Genomic DNA, 20842 nt, shown 5'->3' on the forward strand with positions numbered 1-20842 from the left:
TGGAGTAGTAGTAGTAGTAGTAGTAGTAGTAGTAGTAGTAGTAGTAGAGGTAGTGTAGTAGTAGTAGTGTAGAGTAGTAGTAGTAGTAGTAGTAGTAGTAGTAGAAGTAGTAGTAGTAGTAGTAATTAATAGTATAGTAGAAGTAGTAGTTGCAGTAGTAGTAGTAGTAGTAGTAGTTGATAGTAGTAGTAAAAGTAGTAGTAGTAGTAGTAGTAGAAGTAGTAGTGTAGTAGTAGTAGTAATAGTAATATAGTAGTAGTAGTAGTAGTAGTAGTAGCAGTAGTAGTTTGTAGTAGTAGAAGTAGTAGTAGTAGAAGTAGTAGTAGTAGTAGTAGTAGTAGTAGTAGTAGTAGTAGTATAGCGTAGTAGTAGCAGTAGCAGTAGTAGTAGTTGTAGCAGTAGCAGTAGTAGTAGTAGTAGTAGTAGTAGTAGTAGTAGTAGTAGTAGAGTAGTAGTAGTAGTAGTAGTAGTAGTAGTAGTAGTATAGTAGTAGTAGTAGTAGTAGTAGTAGTAGTAGTAGTATAGTACTAGTAGTACAGTAGTAGTACTAGTAGTATAGTAGTACTAGTAGTAGTAGAGAAGAAGAAGAAGTAGAAGTACGTATATTAGCAGCAGCAGCAGTAGCTGCAGCAGCAGAAGTTGTTATAGTAAAAAAATAGTAGTAGTAGTAAAATTAATAGTAGTAGTAGTAGCAGTAGCAGTAGCAGTTTTTGTTGTTGTTGTCGAAGGAGTAGCAGTAGAGTTGGTAATAGTAGTAGTAGTAGTAGTAGTAGTAGTAGTTGTAGTAGTAGTAGTAGTAGTAGTAGTAGTAGTAGTAGTAGTAGTAGTAGTAGTAGTAGTAGTAGTAGTAGTAGTAGTAGTAGTAGTGTAGTAGTAGACAAGTAGTAGTAGTAGTAGTTGTTTTGTTGTTGTAGTAGTGTAGTAGAAGTAGTAGTAGTAGTAGTAGTGGTTGTTGTTGTTATTGTAGAAGTAGCGGAAATAGTAAGAGAAGTAGTAGAAAAAGTAGTTGTTGTAGCTGTAGTATGTTCTGGTTGTTGTTGTTGCTTCATTTTCGACGTAAACAGTTGTGTTTATCGATTCGAGGCTTTACAAATACGGACACCTATAGAAAATAAAAATAAAAATGTATATCCTCAATTTTACATAGGCCAAAATTAAAACCCTTTCAGTCAATGATACTACAAACAGAATCAGTAATCCCTGTGGAAAATTGAATTTTCACGGCTGTAAAAGGGATATTATTAGCCGTTACGTTATGTAACAACGCAGCTGTTTCATCGTGCCAAGGTTGATTGATGGGGTTTTAGCGGTGCGCAATGGCTATTAAGTGAGTTTCAACCTTGATTGGAAGTCGTTTGTTAATTTATTGAGTAAGAAAATGGGTGTTAAATCAATTTTTAAATGTATGGTCAAAAGATAAATATCACCATTTTAATAATATCACATGCGAATTATTATTGTATGTCTTTATTGAATAAAGCCAACACAATAAGTAGCAACTCTTGCTAAGGGCTACTCGTCTTACTTTCAACACCGTAACGTATTCACCTGGGAATAATAAATGAAAGCGCAACATGTGTTAACAAAACCGAGTAATATTAACACGACCTCCAGCAATACTGCTTTTAATATTATAATTAACACTACGCCAACAACAACAACAGCAACAACAACAACTACTACTACTACTACTTCTTCCTCTACTACTACTACTACTACTACTACATCTACTACTACTACTACTACTACTACTACTACTACTACTACTACTACTACTACTACTACTACTACTACTACTACTACAACAACTACTACTACTACTACTACTACTACTACTACTACTACTACTGCTACTACTGCTATTACTACTCCTTCTACAGAGCTTCAGATAAGGGTCGCATTTTCGTAATTACGAATTGTTTTCAAGTCCGTTACGTATTTATTTTTAAATCTTGTCGTACCATCAAGAATTACAAAATCAAGTTACGAATATTATTTTTACATCGGTTCGTATCGATTTTTATTGAGTTCTTTTCGCGTATTAAAGATCTTTTCGGTGCTTATATAAAATGGTTATCGGGTTTGTTAAACTGTCAAAAAACAATGGCGGCGCCCAGAGAGCGTCCTAAAAAACTGCAAAGCGGCAAAAACACGCTTTTAACATATTGTACGCAGTTGAATGTTAAGAATGACATTATAGAAAAGATCTTATACGATGTTGTTTGTTCAGATGCCGAAACAGTCGGAAAAGATATTTAAAAAAACGCGACACGACGGGTCCAAACTTAAACAAAAAAACATTGAACGAGTGGAAGGGACAATTCAAAATCTTTAACAGATAAATATATTTCCAAAATGTATTTCTGAAACAAATGCTTTATTGGTATGGCTACAAGCGAAAATGACATGCGCTTTTGAACCTTCTTGATGGCTTTATGCTGTCTCCGAAAAACCTCATTGTGTGTTCATTTTAAACTAGCATGTCGTGTTGTTGTTTTTTCAAACAATTACAGTAGATCATGTATGTCACACGTGCCATTCTGATTATTACGCTTTGAGCTGCGTGAAGTTGGCACTTCCACCGACGATCGACATTCGACATTCGAATATCGAACTGGGGCGTATGTCGAGCCAGCTCTGACACCGACATTCGGCAAAAGTCCCGAATATCGAGCTGGGACGAATGACGAGCTAGTTTTGACATCGACATGCGGCAAAAGTCCCGAATATCGAGCTGGGGCGAATGTCGAGCCAGGTCTGACATCGACATTCGGTACTTGTCACGAATATTGAGCTGAAGCGAATGTCGAGCCAGCTCTGACATCGACATTCTGCAAAAGCCTCGAATATCGAACTGGTGCGAATGCCGAGTCGGCTCTGACATCGACGTTCGGCCATTGTCCCGAATATCGAGCTGGGGTGAATGTCGAGCCAGCTCTGACATCGACATTCGGCCAAAATCCCTAATATCGATCTGGGGTGAATGTCGGGCCTGCTCTGACATCGACAATCGGCAAAAGTCTCGAATATTGAACTAGGGTGAATGTCGTGCTACTCTGACATCGACATTCGGCACTAGTCCCGAATATCGAGCTGGGGCAAATGTCGAGCCAGCTGTGACATCGACATCAGGAAAAAGTCCCGTATATCGGGCTGGGGCGAATGTCGAGCCAGCTCTGACATCGACATTGTGCAAAAGTCCCGAATATCGAGCTGGGGCGAATGCCGATCCAACTCTGACATCGACATTCTACACTATTCCCGAATATCCATCTGGGGCGAATGTCGAGCCAGCACTGACATCGACATTCGGCAAAAGTCCTGAATCTCGAGCTGAAACGAATGTCGAGCCAGCTCTGGCATCGACATTCGGCAAAGGCCAGTGTATTTTTTTACATCGTCGGCAGACTGTGCTGTGGTGGTCGCGGCTGCATTGTCATACCAAGTTTGTGCATATTATGATTGGAAACATGTTTTTCGTATGATATTTGATGCTACTTTATTTATGTCTTATCAGTCGTTATAATATGTAACTTAACAGGGGTGGAGGGCATGCGTATTCGAGACTTAACTTCGTTTAAGTGAGGTTAGTTGTAACTGACTTACAAAACGGCGTCGCTTTTGTTATTTTCGTAAGGAAGAAGCGCGTATTTTTTACCGCCTTAAACACTTTATATGTGTATGTATTGTAAATGAATACGCCCTTTAGGCTTTTCTGTGTGCATGCTTCCCTCGTTTTTGTTCAAGATCGCAAACGTCGAAAAAAAGTTATTGAAAGAAGCGCGTTCACAAATGCGTCGTTTATTTACTTGACTTTCGAGATTGGGTATGCATGGATAATATTTTATCTGATATTTAACCGTATTTGCGCATATGAACATTCAAATAAAACACAAATCACGAGTATCTTAATTTCCCGACGTTTTTTTTCTATAATAATTAATATATTGAAGATATAAGAGTGTTAATCCCCTTTCGGAAACTAACTTGTTTATGCACATGTTATGCTCTGACGTTCAAACAAAAAACACAGCTCATACCTATGTTAGACGGTTTTACAACACATTACTGTTGTGAATGAAATCCGCACTGGTACGAACGTATTGAAGATCTTTTTGTCATTAGAGGTCAGGAGTAAACATTTTATATTGCTTTGCAATTGACGCAGTATGTTATATGTGATGAATTGCTAGTTTTAAGTTATTATATCTAAGGTGAAATACACTTCTGCGATTGTTTTCTCACATATTTAACACAGTAATTTAAGGCATTTGATGGTATTTTTATACAGCGTAATTTTTAAACGTGCATTTTAAATACGCTTTCTATTTCCCGGTAACAAAACGATAGTTAAAGGTTTAAAATAGAACGCGTAACTAAGTGTGTGCCTTTTTAGAAAGCGAAAGGTACATGACAATCCAACTATCAAACAAAGTACAAGACCAGTTAAACCACGCCAGTTAAAACACAATACAATCAATTTGACTTGCAATATAAGTGGAATGAGCAACCAAAAAGGTAAAGCCTGTTCAATACTATTACAATGTTGATTTTAGAAAATACTAACATTAGTAAGATTCGGAATAAGTTTTAGCAATTCGGAATACATGACGGACTCGATTTGCAAATCAGTGCATTAAGTGTTAATTGCAGATTCAAAAATATGTGTTTATTGAATATAAGAAAATTTAAAGCGTGTTGCCACAACGATACTGATACATGTATATAACTTTGATGTGACACATTTTGGAAGACCTACTTATAAACCAGTACTGTAGTAGGTGAAAGTGGACTTGTAGTGGATAGAAAGAGTTGTGCAAAGGCAATACATTATATGATTTTTTAGAGAAATGATCAATATATACCGGTATTTAATTGTTCTTTTATTTCTTTTGTTAATACAAATTATTTGAGACGGTTGTTTTGAGGAAATAACATATAAGTTCATCCAAAAATATTGGTTGTTTCAAACATAACATGCTTATCTTTTATTATTTCAAGTGCCGAATAGTTTGTTTCCGAAATGGTGATTGGTGATGATGATGATGATTGGTGAGGATGATGATGATTGGTAATGATGATGATGATGATGATGATGATGATGATGATGATGATGATGATGATGATGATGATGATGATGATGATGATGATGATGATGATGATGATGATGATGATGATGATGATGATGATGATGATGATGATGTTAAAAATAAAAAAATAATTATAAGTATTATCATAATTATTAATATTACGATTGTAATATTAATATGAAAAAAATATTCGACTCTTGACCAGTTGCCGGGCGTTAAATAGAATAATACACACACCCCGCAACTGAGTTTTATATCGTCGCCACATAACTGGGTCTTCTATCGACATCCCGCTATACTTTCCAACTATACTGGAAACGCGCGTCAAGCAGTAAAAGTTTTGCGCACAATAAGTTGTTTTTATACTGGATATACACAATCTACAACAGATAACTACATGTAAAGATTGTATTTCTGAAACAAACGATTTATTGTTATGCCGAAGTTACGGAAGTTACGGGCGCTTTGAACCTTTGCTTATTTGGTAAAAACAACGAATCAAATTTTCATACCGCATACTAATGTTAAGAAAAGTAATAATATGTTAATAAAAATGCACAAAGAAAACTAAGTATATAAGACTCCCCTGTAACTATGCAGCAACATCACGAGAATCCGGTAAATATGTCCGGTTGTCTTTATTTAGAGAAATGTGTATGCCATAAGTCCACTTTCAAGTTATTTATTTTTCTGTCCATTTCTTTTCAATTGAGCCTTTAAATAGTGAATGTGTTTTTGTATTTTATCTACGTAATTACCACTACGATACAATTAAAAAAAATGTGTTCCTTAATGATTATTTGTAACAGATTCAGTAGCCGGTCAAGAAGTAACAGTTTTACAAAGAATAATTTGTTATTATACTGAATATACATTATAAACAAAAGATAAACACATTTCCAAACTGTCTTTCTGAAACAAACGTTTAATTGGCATGCCGACATACGAAAATAACGGTCGCGTTTCAATATTCGTTCCGCATACTACTTCCACGTTTAAAATAAGGTGTTTATTTTTTAATGTGGATACATTTCACTTTAGTATTTTTTTCCGCTGTTTAAAAAAATAAAATAAAATATTTTTATATAAACAAAAAGCATTTTATAAGTGTCGTTTATCTTTTCGACGTTTTAATAGCATCAGACACGCAATATCAGACTGTACGTTCGAACGTCGTTTTATGTCAACGAAGGAAACAAATAAAGTAATAGCTTTTAGTATCTCCGTCCAACAACTTACAACATATCGGCTTCGCTTCTGCTGATTTTTTAAATTCATACTCATTTACATTTTTTGTTACTTACAAAACAATGATGGGATACAGATTCTTGATATGACCGAATCGGAATTGAAAATGGTGGAAGACCATATTGGTCATCACCTTAACGTCCACAACAATGTTTACAGACAAAAAAGCTCTATGCTAGAAAAAAAAAAGGCGGCAAGGTTATAAGTTGCCACGAAAATGGACATCAAATGATAAATAATGATGTTTTTTTTACTGAGATTCATTTAACAAATTTAATAGATATGCTTTGTTTAGATTATTATTGTTATTATAAATTTTGATGGAACCATTTACTGAAATACATATTATATACATAAATATTTAAAACACGAAAATATTCATCACATTTTATCATTAGTTGTTTTCGGTACTAAAAGAACAGTCTTTACTAAAGCTCGATAATACACAAAATTTATGAACTCGTTTAATCAAATATGGTCGAAAATTCCAAATCCTGAATATACACCTTATCATTTAATAAGTATTTTATTATAGATATGCCCCAACCTGTTAAGAGTGTCAGTTTATCAGATAGTGAACGCAAATATAGTAATAATTGAATATTAAATCGCCTAAAAGAATTTTATTTAGGACACAGGTAATGCAATTTTCATTCTTTATAAAGTGCATATGATGTATATTTAAAAACTACACAGATTTCTCTTCATTCATTGAGGTCATATAAAACGAAAGCTCAGCAAGCTTGCATCATGCTGCATCGGAAACTCTTTCAGGTGTGTTAAAAAATAATAACACGCATGATGTTGTTATTATTTTTAACAATAAAAACAGATAAATATTATATATCTCAAATGCCGTTATGTTTCAAAGATTTCACAACATACAGTGTAGTTTGGAATATAAAGTGGTTATTTATTTAAGTATCTAATTAATAACTATTGTTTATTTTACGATGCTTGATCAGTATTGCATCGAAAAATACTGTATAGAGTAAAAAGCATATAAAATTAATTGTTACGTTTGAACCATATTTGAATAAAACATAAATATTGTGGCAGCTTAGTTACCTGCTCGTTTCTCAAACGATCGTATGATGTAATAATAAACACATGGGCACTTATCAAATGATTGTTTCATTTGTTAAAGTTTATTTTTGTTACAAAGTCCGATGACCGAGAATCTACATGCAAGGACTATACTAATGCAAAAAATGAAACACAACGAAAAACAGACAGGACCTGGATTTTTATAAAATGATACGTCCTTTAAACGAAAAATACCATTAAACCGCAAAGTGTCGTATCTGATTAGCCTGTGCGAACGGAACAGACTTATATGTGACGATACTTAAGTATATGCATTAAGCCCCATTTTCCCAAAGCGAGGCTCGTATTAAAGTCATCGGATAAGAATTCTTGTTTTAACAAAGAGCGAGAAATAAATAACCACTAATGTAAATGTCAAAATATGTAAGAGAATTTTTTTTACCTCGTTAAGTATCATGACTCTAGTCTCATAAGCACACGATTTGGAGTATTATCATAAAGTACAAAATGGTGATAAGAACTGCTCAGTATTTTTAAGTATTAAAGGTATTTGAAGGAGGGACCATTCTATGGGAACAATGGGTATGTTAGAAGGTCATTGTTTTAGCCGTGCTCTAAGCAAACGGGGCTTAAATCGGGGCCGACACGTTCCGCCTAGATCAGTGTTTTTTAAATGAGAATTTAGAAGGGATTACAAAATCCGTAAAGCGGAAAGTGTTGTCCCGGATTTGTCTGCGCGGATTTCAATGCTAATCTGTGACGACACTTTTCGCACATGCACTGAACTCGTTTTTTCCAGACCGTGGCTCATTTATAAAAATTTCTGCAGTAACGCCAGAGATTTAGAAAACAGCACAAACAAGTAATCTTACAATTCAAGTATTTAATTTCTACCTACCTAAATTTTAGTTGTGCTGGAATATTAGAATATTGGTAGTTTGTCGGATGGTCCTGAAAAGAAATGCTCACGAAAATTTTCGTATGGTTTTTAGCTTATGTCATGGTTCTGTGTCCGTCGTGTGTGCGTGCGTGCGTCCATGCGTGCGTGCGTTAACTTTTTCTAGAAACATCTTCTTCTTCTAAACTACTGGTCCAATTCTGATGAAATTTCTCAGGAATGTTCCTGTGGTGAACCTCTTTCAAATTTGTTCAAATGATGCCCCTGGGGTCAAATTTGACTTTGCCCCTGGGGGTCAAAAAATTGAAAATTTGCTTATATAAGGCCTATTTTGTGCAAACTTTATAAATCTTCTTGTCAAGAACCATTGGGCCTAGGGCTACCAAACTTGGTATGTAGTGACATCTTATACTCTACAAAGTTTGTTCAAATTTTGCCCCTGGGGTCAAATTTGAACCTGCCCCGGGGGGTCAAAAAATTGAAAATTTGCTTATATATGGCCTATTTTGTGCAAACATTAAACATCTTCTTGTCCATAACTGTATGGCGTAGGGCTACCAAATTTCGTATGTAGTGACATCTTATAGTCCTCTATCAAGTTTGTTCAAATTATGCCCCTGGGGTCAAATTTGACCCTGCCCCGGGGGGTTAAAATATTGAAAATTTGCTATATACGGCCTATTTTGTGCAAACTTTAAAAATCTTCTTGTCCATAACCATTGGGCCAAGGGCTACCAAATTTGCTATGTAGTGACATCCTATAGTTTTCTACCAAGTTTGTTCAAACTAAGCCCCTGGGGTCAAATTTGAACCAGCCCCGGGGGTTAAAAAATTGAAAATTTGCTTATATAAGGCCTATTTTGTGAAAACTTTAAAAATCTTCTTGTCCATAACCATTAGGCCTAGGGCTACCAAATTTGGTATGTAGTGACATCTAATAGTCCTCTACCAAGTTTGTTCAAATTATGCCCCTGGGGTCAAATTTGACCCCGCCCTGGGGGGTCAAAAAATCGAAAATTTGCTTATATAAGTCCTATTTTGTGCAAACTTTTAAAATCTGCTAGTCCATAACCGTATGGCATAGGGCTACCAAATTTGGTATGTAATGACATCTTATAGTCCTCTACCAAGTTTGTTCAAATTAAGCCCTTGGGATCAAATTTGACCGTTCCCCAGGGGTCACAAAATTGAACATATGCTTATATTGGGCCCATTTTGTGCAAACTATAAAAATCTTCATGTCCATAACCATTGGGCCTATTTCTATCAAATTTGGTAGGTAGTGACATCTAATAGTTTACTACTTAGTTTTTTTTTTCAAATTATGCCCCTGGGAACAAATTTGACCTTGCCCCAGGGGCCACAAAAATGAACATATGCTTAAATAAGGCCTATTTTGTGCAAACTTAAAAAATCTTCTTGTTCTTAATTATAGAGCCTAGGGCTACTAAATTTGGTATGTTGTGATATCTAATAGTCCTCTACCAAATTTGTTCAAATTATTCCCCAGGGCTCAAATTTGACCGTGTCCCGGGAGGTCACAAAACTGAACATATGACGTTTACCAGGGGAGATTACTGCGGCCGTGTGGCTGTGACCAACAACAACAACAACATCTTGTAAACATGAGATAAAACCCTGTCATTTAGTGCCATTTTAGATCAGATGGTGACTGCTTAAAAAGGAATTGAAGTAAGAACATGTGTTCTGAATGTTTTCCTTATAAACTGAAAAAAGTCGGGATTTATTTAAATATGTCAAAAGTGACCATATATCCTGATAAAAAAATTTCGGATGACATGTTTATTTAATGTCTTTTTTGTAGTGTTTAAACCAGTTTAATAATATCTTATTGATTTTAAAACACAACTTCCATGAACATAATTATTTCCATAAAAGTCAATATATGATACTGCATTGTAAACTCAAACTTTGTATCCTAGAAAAGGTGTTGGAATTAATGAAGTGCAATGTTCTTAACTGTCTATATGCTGCTTTTTAATAACTTATGATTCATTGTTCCATTTGTGAATTGTGACTCATGAATTGTGGAGATATGATTGTCAATTGCTCAACGATCCATATAAATTTCTGATCATTTTATAATTTTCTTAATATAAGTTATGAATTGATCTTAGAAGTCATATGTTTTACTTAATTAAATACATTTATAAATATAAGAAATAATCTTTAGATTATCATAATATTCTCAGGCCTGTTGGTCTAAGGGATGTGTGGGTTGTTAATTATATGTATGCCCCTCTTCGAAGAAGAGGGTGTTTATTGTTTTGCACATGTCGGTCCGTCCGTCATCCGTATGTCCGTCCACCAGATGGTTTCTGGATGATAACTCAAGAACGCTAAGGCCTAGGATCATGACATTTCAAAGGTACATTGATCATGACTCGCAGATGACCCCTGCTGATTTTGAAGTCACTAGATCAAAGGTCAAGGTCACGGTGACCCGAAATAGTAAAATGTTTTCCGGATGATAACTCAAGAACGCTTATGCCTATGATCATGAAACTTGATATGTACATTGATCATGACTCGCAGATTACCCCTATTGATTTTCAGGTCACTAGGTCAAAGGTCAAGGTCACGGTGACCGGAAATAGTAAAATGGTTTCCGGATGATAACTCAAGAACGTTTTATGCCTAGGATCATGAAACTTCATAGTTGCATTGATCATGATTCGCAGATGACCCCTATTGATTCTAAGGTTAAATGTCAAGGTCACTGTGACCCGAAATAGTAAAATGTTTTCTGGATGATAACTCAAGAACGCTTATTCCTAGGATCATGAAACTTCATAGGTACATGGATCATGACTTGCAGATTACCCCTATTGATTTTAAGGTCACTAGGTCAAAGGTCACGGTGACTCAACTTATTATAACTCAAGAACGCTTACGCCTAGGATCATGAAACTTCATAGGTACGTCTATCATGACTTGCAGATGGACCCCTATTGATTTTCAGGTCACTAGGTCAAAGGTCAAGGTCACAGTGCCAAAAAACGTATTCACTCAATGGCTGCCACTACAACTGACAGCCCATATGGGGGGGCATGCATGTTTTACAAACAGCCCTTGTTTGAGATGATTCTTTACAAAGAAAGATGCTTCTATTGTATTTGTTATAAATGTGTGAAAGGCTCTAAGAAGGAACCAAAGATTATTAACCCATTTACCAAACACCAACAGGATTTTACGGGTTTATAGCTGACGACTTTATAAAAAATTATGATAAAATGAGAAATTGCTCAAGATGAGCAATTTCTCCTTTTATCACAATTATTTCTACCCTACCTGATTATTTCCTTAATATTCCATTACAATTTAATTGTCGTCTGCAACCTTTTTCAAATTGGGAAAGTCCAAAATGTGTCGTTTGGTAAAGGGTTAAGGCATTTTGATTCCTACGGGTCTTGTGAATCTGTTTCAAATCAAATGCGTATATTTAATCTCCAGCATCTAAAAATATGTGAAATAGAAAGAACGACAATATATTTTGGAGAGATAAGTGTACCTACGTTATAAGCAATGGGACTGTGCTTCAAAGGAACAATTCCCGGGCTTTTTAGTCTGTTTAGTTAACACGGTAGTAACTTTTTCCATATATAAAAATGCTCATCTTCCAACGTTAAGCGCCCAGTGGGACGAGGGATAGACAGAGAAAGTCACATGCTTGAGTACATTTCAACCCATGCGCATTGCGCGTTTTTTTCGCATAATAAACAGTGGAGCGATACAGGGCCATCATGGCCCTCTTGTTACTTAATGTATCATGAGCAACAGCTATGACACAATATATGACCCGCGAAAATGGGTCTTATGCCACATGAGGACAGCGTAGCTCCAACTATATATCTAAGAACGGTCTAAGTTCGCGGTAGCGTCATGGTAATGGTGTCTGTCTAGCAATCATGTGGTCCCGGGCTTGATCCTAACGGGTTTCAAGGAGCCATCTTAAGATCTCTTAATACATCAAGGACCATTTCCGACAATTGTCTGTCGATAAGCCAAAAGCTTTTGATGCATCGAGATAAAGTAATAGTTTTTAAATCATCCTTCCACGCAAATATAGTTAACATATTTTGAAAAGAATTAGACCAGTATACTGGTATTTACGAAATGACGTGTTATGCACTAAACTTAACGCTGATCGATATATCCTGAGTGTTCTCCGTCCTATTTCATCATTTATATTCATTATACGCAAGGTACTGTTGATATTTCATGTTGCGAAGGATCACCATGTGTAACAACTTTATTTGTATATAATATGTAATTGAAGTTTATTATATTTTCGTGCAATTGAGCTTACCTATATATGTGTAGTATATAGCAGGTGATGCTTAGGATTAAATAACGACTTGTCCCAAAAATATGTTACAAAGCAATAGAGTTGAAACCTGCTTTCATGTTTGGTTACCTCTGACCCCATTAAAATATTTTTGAAAATAATATACACGCATCTACATTTTAGGCAAATAACTTGCTTTATGAAGTTGTATCGTTTTCGATACTTTAAACATTGTATACAATACAAGTATTAACATTAAAATTAACAGATTTAATATAAGTGTCATCTTCAATAGTATCATTATGGGGTTTAGTAAGTTTGTATTAACTCTAATTCATATTTATTATAATTTTAATAATTTACAGTTACAGAAAGAAGTGTTAAGCCATTATATTGCGTCAAAAAAAAATTTTTTAGAAATAAAACCGCGTCGGGAAAATAAAATAATCTTGGATTGTGTTATACTTTACATTATACATGCGCAAATTCTGTGTATTATAAGAGAACGCAAATTCTATGCATTATAAGAGAAATTATATTAGTGTATCCAATTGTACTAAGGTCAGGTAAGTCATCATCATCATCACCATCGTCATCATCATCATCATCATCATCATCATCATCATCATCATCATCATCATCATCATCATCATCATCTTCATCATCTTCATCATCATGATCAACATCGTCATGATCATGATCATGATCATGATCATCGTCATCGTCATCATCATCATCAGCAGCAGCAGCATCACCAATATTCATCATCATCATCAGCATCATCATCATTATCAATCCCGGGGGAAATGAGGGACGACGGTACAAAAATCCTCCTCGCGTCAGGTCTGTTGTGTGCTGCTGAGAGTCATTCATCCTTTTATGGGAAAGGATGTCCACTCTTTTACATTATCAATTCTTTTTTTCTGACGGCCTCGACATTGACCTCCCTCTAGCGTGTCCTGGAAAACAGTCTTGCACAGAGACTTGTATCTGTTGACGTGTCCAAGCCAAGCCAGCTTTTTTCGTTAGACGGTCGCCAGTAGGGATTCTTGTGGACCAACAAGTGATGCAGTCATGTTCCGGCGTATTCGTTGGTCTTGTGCTACGTATAGGAAATGCGGAGCAGTCTTCAGAGACATTTTTGTTCAAATGCCTGTACCCTGCGTTCTGTGTCCGCTCGAAGCGTCCATGTCTCGCAGCCGTGGAGAAGGATTGAAGCTACGATTGACTTGAAGTGCCTGTACGTGGTGGGGAAGCTGATGGAAATGCTTGTCCACAACCTGCTCAGTCTGGCAATCGCTGCGGTCGCCATGGAAATTCGTATGACTAAGTCAGTGAAAATGATTCAGTTAAAAAACTTCTTTTTCTTTCAAGTTCCCAAAAGCGTTTGTTGCACTTAATTGCATATTACTCTCATATTTACTCACATTGTAATTTGCAAATTAAATTAAACTGTTCACCTTATTATTTTGTTTTTCGTGACCATAATACTAGTAAATGTGTTTTGTTTATTATTAAATATGGTTGAGTGTTTTATTTTACACCATTTGTTTTATTTTTCGTTGTTTTCCGAATTGTGTGTTAGGATAGGTGAGTATTTTGTATAGATGATATACCGACATGTTAAATTTATACATGTAAAGAAACTTGTGAATATTGAATGCATTCAAAACCACAATGCGGTCCTAATTTATAACATTTTTTGTAGTTACATTTGTTTTGTTAAGGAACATTGAACCCGATTTTTTTAAACATCGGAATTACTGTTAGTCAATGAAAAGTGAACAATACAAGTCTACCGTACTTCTGTTTTGTTTTGATTCAATATTACTATACTTGTATAATATATATTTACATGCACCCATCGTTTATCGAGTTGCGGATCTCCAATTAGTGGAGAAGAATTGATTCAATGATGATATAAACTTTCAATGTCAAAAGTTTTTATTCTTTATCTATTAGCTATATGTATATATCAGAAACCTAAAACACATATTGCATTTCATCAGCATACTCGAATTATCAAGTCAGAACACCGTACTGTATATTCACCTCTGTTCGTAAACTATATTCGCGTTTACTTTCGAAAATAAAAAAAGAGTCAATGGCGGGATAAATACAATATCGGGTAAATGTCAGCACATATAAGTTTACTTTCTCGGCACGAAAACTCAAAGCGACAATGCTTCTGCTTTATGTTCTCTACGTGAAGCTAAATAAGCGTATATATATCTAGAATTTTCTATACGCATGATATCATAAACAATCGGTAGTGAATTAAAATGCAATGAATTTTTGATAAGTTACTGTATCTTCATACTCGTAATCTGCGTTAAGATAATAACATGACAATAATTATAATTAAATCCAAGTAAAATCACAAATAAGCACAAAACACCGATTTATAAAAAAAGAAATAAATTAAAAACTTACCCAAACCTTATATCACATTGTTAAATGCAATTTATTTTGTATTATATTTATAGATGAATGATGCCGAATCTGGCACTTTGTTCACCACATTAAACATATTGATGTTCAATTCATTTTATCAAAGTAACTTGGTAATGTTTGTTCTGATATTTTTCAATATTATGCGAAAGTCATTATCCAGACACGTTTTCTATAAGTGGTGTCTGATATACATTGTATTCCATGTGATCAGGGCAATGGAAAATACGACTCCGTAAGGGATACTGTGTGTCTAATTGGTCTTTTAACTTTAATATTTATCATGACCTATAACCTAGAACGAAGTATCTGGTCAAGCGCAAGACTTATCTGGTCTCGTAATAGTTTTCATTTCTGCAAGGAAACTATAACTTATTTTAAAAGAAATCCACAGACCACCATGGTAATATGTACGCCCTCCAGCGAGGAACTCTATTTACAAATTACACTTTTACGGAAAGTAGTATACCTCTGAAAATAAACTTCCGTTGAATTACGTCAGAACAAAAATGGAAGATGTTAAATATAATAATTATATGTTGTAGTTTTTTACGGAAGGGTATAAAAACATTAAAAAATTCCGTCTTCTATACCTTAAAAATGGCATACCATACAAATGTTCTAGTATCCATTTTTTTATATCAAAGAAAATCCATTTTAAAGTACGCAAAATATTTATAGTGAAAAATGTTAACATGTAATATAAATGTCATCATTAATAATATGATTATGGAGTTCAGTAGTTTTGAATTTACTCTAATGATTATGTTTATATTAATAGTAGTAGTAGTAGTAGTAGTAATAAGAATAATAATAATAATAATTATTATTATTATTATTATTATTATTATTATTATTATTATTTTTATTATTATAAAATAATTATAATGATAATAATATTTATTATAATTATAATAATACTAATAATTATTATTATTATTATTATTTTATTATTATAATATTTATTGTTATTATTATTATTAAAAAACGAAAATAATTATAGGATTTAGGGTAAATTCAAAATTACGGAACTCCATAATAATAATAATAATAATAATAATAATATTATTATTATTATTATTATCATAATCATCATCATTATCACAAGTTTGCTTATTTAATTTAACTTTTCGATGATAAATTAACATGTTAACAGTGTCAGATAATTTAATTTTATTATATTATTATATTCCAGCAACCAGAAAGTAGTTAATATTATAGCAATATTACTTATTTGATTCAATCAAAAATATCGTACGGAACTTAAATGTAGCAAAAGTAATTTGTTCAGAAATATAATAATTATTTGAATTTAGTCCTGAAGTATATATATATACAAACACCCTGCAACAAGGTTTTATATCGTCGCCACATAAGTAGGTCTTGTATCGACACCCCGCTATACAGGGAATGTCAGTATATATATATATATATATATATATATATATATATATATATATATATATATATATATATATATATATATATATACATATATGTGTGTGTGTGTGTGTGTGTGCGTGTGCGTGCGTGCGTGTGTGCGTGCGTGCGTGTGTGCGTGCGTGCGTTTGTGTGTGTGTGTGTGTCGTGTTATGAGACTTTTGGTACTAATTCGGCAAGCGTCATAATGAGAAATCTCATTCGAAATGACGTTGCTAAACTTACGCTGTTGTATTTTGTATAAATTGCCTAAGGTTTTCTGTGATTTTACCATTTATCTTATTTAAGTAATATAAATATCGTCATTAACTAGTACTTGAAAGAATTTAGCAAACACATAGTTTCAAAAGTCGGCCTCCGAATATATATAGCCACAAAAAATTATAAAGCGTTGCAACGCGAAACGATTGAATAATTTGGAGAGTTCTGTTTTTGTCGTTAAATTTTGTGAAACTACGAAGATTGCTTATATAAGGTATAAAATACGTCTACTAAGATTACTCGGCGGAATAGCTCAGTAGGCTAAAGCATTTTTACTTCAGGACTCTGGCAGGACTCCAGGGGTCACTGGTTCGAAACCTGGTACGGGCAATGTTCTTTTCCTTTTTTTAATTTTATTCTTGATTTTTTACTGGAGCTTTTACGATCCAATGTTTGCATTTATCGATATAAAGCATTTAATGAATAAGTTAAAACATGCCAAAATCTGTGAAAAGGCACCTTTAACCACCGGAAAGCATAAAATAAAATAACAATAATTCTACTCCTATCACTACTACTACTATACTTGTGTACAAAAAAATAATAGTAAAACGTTGGTTATTAAAGACAGATGAAGAAATACACCTGCTTACCATATAGATAGTTGGCGATAAAAAGATTGAAATAAAACAAATATGTAACTATTGAATTATTAAATCATTAAATTCAGTAAGACATTTGATGTCACTTATTTGATATTATATATTAACTGCATTTATTACTAATAACAAAGTAAGCACAATTACTAACTATAACATTAACATCTCGTGGCCTTCGCCTTTACCAATGTATCATTTTTCTAACTGTTGGATTCTCGTTGGTATTAAGTTTCATTGTTCTCCTCTCGTACCACCGGATGAACTCAACGTATGTAAAACCAACGTTAGTCGTTCTGACTTTCAACACAGGAGATCTTCTAGTCTACAACACTCGGAAACATGTTTGCAACTCATTTCTTTCTTGTTATCGGGATCCCGTTTGCCAATGGCAAAAGTCTTTTTCCAGACTTTGGACAGACCAGCATTGAATAATATCAAGTCACAGGTAAAACGCTTTTGGATATTTTTGTTAATATGATGTATTTGATGTACAACTGTTATGTACTAATTTGATTAGTTGACGGTATCAACGTGAGGTTTCATAAACATAGTTAGTTCGCAGCACATGTGTTATCTTTTAAAGCTAATATATAAACGATCTGATTACATTTATTTCAAAGCGAATGCATGCTATTTGATATAAAAACAATATGAAAAATGGTACCAGAACATCAGCTGTATTAGAGTTTTATACGATGGAAATACTTTTGTGCGGTCGAATGTCATTCGTGTACAAAACTAACGTTCAGCTTTGAGCATACGACATTTAGACATGTTTTTTGGTTCAGTTATAAAAATGAGTAAACGTGTCGGTGTTGGCAAAACAAGTTTTTGAAAAAGACGACATTTTCTTTTTGTATCACTAAAACATAATATATACAATTAGTTGTAGTTACAATTCCTCATGTTTATGATCATGTTATGGTGTAAGATTGTAAAACCTATACAACCATGTATATTCGCATTAAAGCTATGTATGGAAATAATCTGTAACTGTGTCATGTCATACTGTTTCAAACCAAACATATTCACGAAATTCGTTTGCTCGCGGAAAAATATATGTCAAATTTTAAATACTTGTATTCTTCTCGTTTGAGTCGTGTTCTGAGAAAACTGGGCATAATGCAAGTGCGTAGTCACAGGGACGATACTTTTCGCTTTTATGACATTTTTCGTTTCAATGAAGTCTCTTCTTAGCAAAAATCCAATTTAGGCGGAAAGTGTCGTCTCTGATAAGCTTGTGCGGACCGCACAGGCTAATCTGGGACGACACTTTACGCACATGCAGTATGCCCAGTTTTCTCAGAACGCGACTCATTTAATGTTTAATCCATTACCATTTAGACCCAAAGATACGTTGTTTAGCATCAAGCCTTTTACTCAAGATTAAGAATACCTTTCTTCAAGGAAAAATGTGTATATGGGAAGATGACAACAAATGAAGATAGCTTTAATCTGCCGGTCGCCGTTGTTTTCATAACAGAACATTGATACTGCAAAGTCATTATTAATTTTCGTTTATACCGTGGGTCGACCGATCCACGAATGTACTATAAATTTATCGGAACAAGACCAAAGCATAAGATTCCTTTTTTCAATTGCGAATTTACCTGTCCTAGAAAAGGTCATTAAAACACGCAACGCCGTTCAGTCTAATAATGATTTCACAGTTTTTTACAGATATTATATGACCACTAGCCGGTTTTTCCCATTTTAACCGTATGTTAAGTCGCCGTTTTGAAAACACGTGTTTTTACATTACTGGCATAAACTGGCTTGAGAGAAGGCATCAACATGTAAAATTAGTTGTTAATTACGTTCTAAATTTGGATAGTCGTGCCTTTTTAAACAAATTTTCAAATATATTTGACGTAGAAGAGTAAGTAAAGGTTTGTTGTAACCAATGACTTGCTTTATCAAATACTGACCAAAGGCTATACTTGTTCAAACTTTAATTTAACGCATATAACGTATCTTATTTCGCAGATATGCACAGAGCATTTTTTCCGCACAAAAACAGTGTTTCCGAAGATAAACGTGATTGTTCTGGTGAGTATTAGAGTTTTGAGGTAATACTTGTATGTACAAGTAAATATTGTTTCTGAAAGCGAATTCGATTTGATTATTTCCAAATAAAGCCTTTGTCAAAAGAATTATATTTTTTATATCGGTCGACATAATGGCCATAAAAGGAATTTATTTTTTAAAAAATCTTCCTGCCGAAAGTACCACCCGATTGACCAGGGGATATCACCATTTATGTCATTCCAAAACTAAGCAACAATACGCTCATTTGTTTTGTTTTGTTTGTTTGCTTGGACTTTCAGCCATTTCAACCATATTACAGTTATATATAGGCGGTAAGTTAAACTGCTAAAAGTATCCCTATGTTAGCTTGTTTACAAGTACTCCATATACCCACTTATGCCAATAACTGGAAACTGACCTTCTTAAAGCAGAAGAATTGCAGTATCAATCATTTCATGACAAATCATCACAACGTAATTGAACCCGCGATCCGCAAATTTTTATGACATTGTTCGTTTGAAGAAAGTCTCTTCTCAGCAAAAACTACAGAGTAGGCGGGGAGTGTCGCCCCTGATTAACCTGTGCGTACTGCACAGGCTAATCCGGGACGAAACTTTACGCATATGCATTAAACCCCCTTTTCACAGAGCGCGTTTCATTTGTAATGGCTATTTACGGTTTCAGCTCCATGGCAGTCATGGGTGTGCAGTAGCAAGAAATGTCAGGATTGCTGGGGAGACGGGCCTAATAAGGGTAATATTTTACAGATGTCGATAAATATCATGAGTATGGCAGGCGTGAATTTAAGCCGCGTTCTTTGACTCTGGGCAGAAGCAATGTTCGAAAGGCTATACAGGGACGACAGTTTCCGATTTTTGCTTGAAATGAAGTCCCCAGTGTATGGGGAAAGTGTTGCCCTGATAAGCCTTTGCGGGCTTCAAAAGCTCATCTGAGACCACATGCATAAAGCCAAGTTTTCCAAGAACGAGGCCTATGTATAAATAGTAGATGGTTGATGCACTCGCGCCTTGTTGTGATGTTTTCTTTCGTGTCCGAATTCAACATGAACACTGAATTGAGTTGCTTTTGTTTTGTTTTTCAACAGATTGCGTGATCGCCACGTCTGCTCCAGGTCGGATTCACCTGGTGATGCAATATAGCAATATCACGCTCGTGGAGGGCGATATAACTGGTAAATATGCTTTTCCAATCAGCTATTCGACAATACCTACCCAAATAATTTTAAGAAACCGTATTTTATTTCAATTATTAGGAACGGTCATCTCCGCCATACTATGTCCCATTTAAAAAGCCACACTATGCCCCAGTTAAAAAGCCATACTATGCTTGAGTTAAAGTGCGTCTACGACTTTCGTAAATGTCATTGCAGGAGCCCAGTCGATCTGTAAATCATCCAGTGGTAACACAGTTTGCCTCATAGCTACTGAGGTTGACATAACACGATACCAGG

The 20842-nt window shown here is 34.6% G+C and overlaps 3 protein-coding genes and 1 long non-coding RNA gene across 18 annotated transcripts in view; 3 read left to right on the top strand and 1 right to left on the bottom strand.

Moving 5' to 3' along the window:
* The window catches only part of LOC127861061 (uncharacterized), a 213379-nt gene that overhangs the window by 191100 nt on the left and 1437 nt on the right, over positions 1 to 20842 (top strand). The gene's annotated exons all lie outside the window — the stretch shown is intronic.
* LOC127860886 (uncharacterized) overlaps positions 1 to 20842 on the bottom strand; it is a 201516-nt gene that overhangs the window by 67825 nt on the left and 112849 nt on the right. The window lies entirely within an intron of this gene.
* The window catches only part of LOC127861008 (hemoglobin-3-like), a 370059-nt gene that overhangs the window by 20763 nt on the left and 328454 nt on the right, over positions 1 to 20842 (top strand). The window lies entirely within an intron of this gene.
* On the top strand, positions 17648 to 20558 carry LOC127861122 (uncharacterized). Its single transcript, XR_008040076.1, has 3 exons — positions 17648 to 17788; positions 19330 to 19392; positions 20056 to 20558. It is a non-coding gene; the product is annotated as an uncharacterized LOC127861122 (long non-coding RNA).

Source organism: Dreissena polymorpha, chromosome 1 (genome assembly GCF_020536995.1).
Source record: "Dreissena polymorpha isolate Duluth1 chromosome 1, UMN_Dpol_1.0, whole genome shotgun sequence".
Taxonomy (NCBI): domain Eukaryota; kingdom Metazoa; phylum Mollusca; class Bivalvia; order Myida; family Dreissenidae; genus Dreissena; species Dreissena polymorpha.